The 2331-nt window shown below is 48.2% G+C and overlaps 1 pseudogene; it reads left to right on the top strand.

Annotated features, from left to right (window-relative positions):
• Positions 1-332: 332 nt before the first annotated feature.
• Positions 333-1209, top strand: LOC114036742 (annotated as a pseudogene).
• Positions 1210-2331: the final 1122 nt, after the last annotated feature.

Genomic DNA, 2331 nt, shown 5'->3' with positions numbered 1-2331 from the left:
AAGCTAATCCAGATTTAGCTAGGGGAGAATCCTCCCCTGCCTTTCAAAGTTTGGAAAAGTCAGCTACCTGTATCTGGGACAGGCTAGGCCTGGAGGCCAGAGGAGCGATGACTTCAAAGCTAAAGGAAAGCGAGCATTTAGGTAAACAATGGCAAGAAGGGGCAGAGGGACTGAGGACAGTCACAGCTCCAGGGCTGTAGAGGTGCTGGGAGTCCAGTTGCAGTGCTGTGTGAACAAGATTGGGTACAAGCGCTACTTGGGGGGGGTGACCTTTTGTTCCCCTTCCCTTGGTGATCAGAAGGCTGCTCCTACTCCAAGACTGCTGGAGAGACATGAATAAAAGTAAGGGCCGATGATCAGTGGTGCTAGGGGCTCTGTTCGCACTCATTACCCTCATCCTCTACAACTCCAACAGCATTAACAACATCTTCCCCTATAGTTCTCTTCAAGGCTTCTTCCGCCAGCCACCCAACCTGAAGAAGTGGGCCATTGCTGACAGCTATGTCCCAGTCCTTGGCAACTAGACACTGATTTCCCACAGTCACCAGTGTGTGATCATACCCAGCTCAAGCTGCCTTCTGGACATGAAGCTGGGATCAGAGATTGAATGGGCAGAGTGTACCATACATATGAATGATGTACCCACCAGCTATGAGGCAGATGTGGGTAGCAAGACCATCTTTCAAGATGCGGGTCACTCCAGTGTGTACCACATTCTACAGTGGCCCCAGGAGTTTGTCAATAAGAAACTGGAGACTGTTCATCTTCTGGGGACCTCCCAGCAAAATGCAGAAACCCAATGGAAGCCTGTTCTGTGTCATCCAAGGCATGGATCTTGTTTTCCCCAACATGGTTGCCTGTGCCATCTCGCCCACCCATGTATATCAGTTTGATGACCTCTTCTGCGGTAAGACAGGCAAAGACAATCTCAACCCTGGCTGAGCACAGGCTGGTTCACCACAGTAATTGAAATAGAGCTCTGTGACCAAGTCGATGTCTATGAGATGGTACTGCCTGAACTACTGCAGCCAGAGGCCCCAGCCCCACCAGATGCCCTATTACTACTATGAGCCCAATGGTCCAGACAAATGTATCACCTACATCCAGAATGAGTGTAGCCACAAGGGGAATCACCACTGCTTCATCACCAAGGAGGTTTTCTCCTCCTGGTCTAGGGCCTACAACATTACCTTCTCCCAACCTTCCTAAACATAAGGGTATCTCCTGGACAATCAAGGCTCAGAGAATAGGTTCCTGGACAATCAGGGCATAAGGGGTAGGTCTTGGCCAGCTGGGACTCAGGAGAATTCTGCTGGCCAATCACTATCTCAACTAATCGATCTTTGAGCCTCTTCTAGTCATCCAAGGCCTGGAGGGCAAGATCTCCAGGTTATTTGGCATCTTTGAAAGTATTTTTTGGCCAATCAGGGTCTTGGAGTCATATCTTAGCTAAACAGGGTCAGGGGTACATTTCCTAATGAATCAAGGTCTTGGGGTATCCTCCAACCAGCCTGGGCTATGGTCTCATTTCTCAGCTAATTAGAGGACAAGAACATGACCTTCCCCATGAGGCCTTAGTTCTGATTTCTTTGGCCCTGAGGTGTTTCTCCCTAAAGAGACACCAGAAAAAAAAAGCAAAAACAAAAAATCTTCTAGTTTTTTTTTTTTTCCAGTTGACTTTATAGGAGGTCCTGGGCACAGAGACACTGGGGACTTGGACCAAGAGCTGGGAGAGGAGGCACGTAACATGCTCTTTGCCACAGGCTCAAACCTCTTTGAATTGTCTTGGTGCCCCTGACCTCTGAAGCCTGAGCCTCTCAGCAAGTCCTCTAAGTGAAGCAGGACATAGCCTCCCCTTCTCTACAGTAGCTGGGTTCCTGTTGTCCTAGTCTGATGAGAAAGCCAAGTATAGTCCTCAGGATTTCTGTGGCCCTGTGCTTTCCAGGGGCCTTTTTCTTCACTCCAAGGAACTTGGAAGTGTTTGCTTCTCCCCATTCTCTGGCACTCAAAATGCAAAGAAAAGAGGAGAGAGAAATGATTGTATGCTGTAGGAGATCCCTGGACTGAGACCCTGGGTTGTAGTTTCAGCTCTGCTGCTAATTTATTACTGGACCTTGGGCAAATGACTTTCCCTCTATGGGATCTCATTGTCTTCCTCTATAAATTGAAGGGTTTGGACTCAATGATCCCTAAAGTCTCTTCCTGCCCAGACATTTTAGGGTTCTGTTTCTGACCCTATGCCCTTTACTTTCCCTCTCTTCTTCAGTTACCATTTTATTTCTGGTTCTGAGCAGCAGAACTGGGTTGAGAACTAACAACTAAAGAACTCTG

Source organism: Vombatus ursinus, unplaced genomic scaffold (assembly GCF_900497805.2).
Source record: "Vombatus ursinus unplaced genomic scaffold, bare-nosed wombat genome assembly UNPS02000580.1, whole genome shotgun sequence".
Lineage (NCBI taxonomy): Eukaryota > Metazoa > Chordata > Mammalia > Diprotodontia > Vombatidae > Vombatus > Vombatus ursinus.
This window is presented reverse-complemented; position numbering and strand designations above follow the sequence as displayed.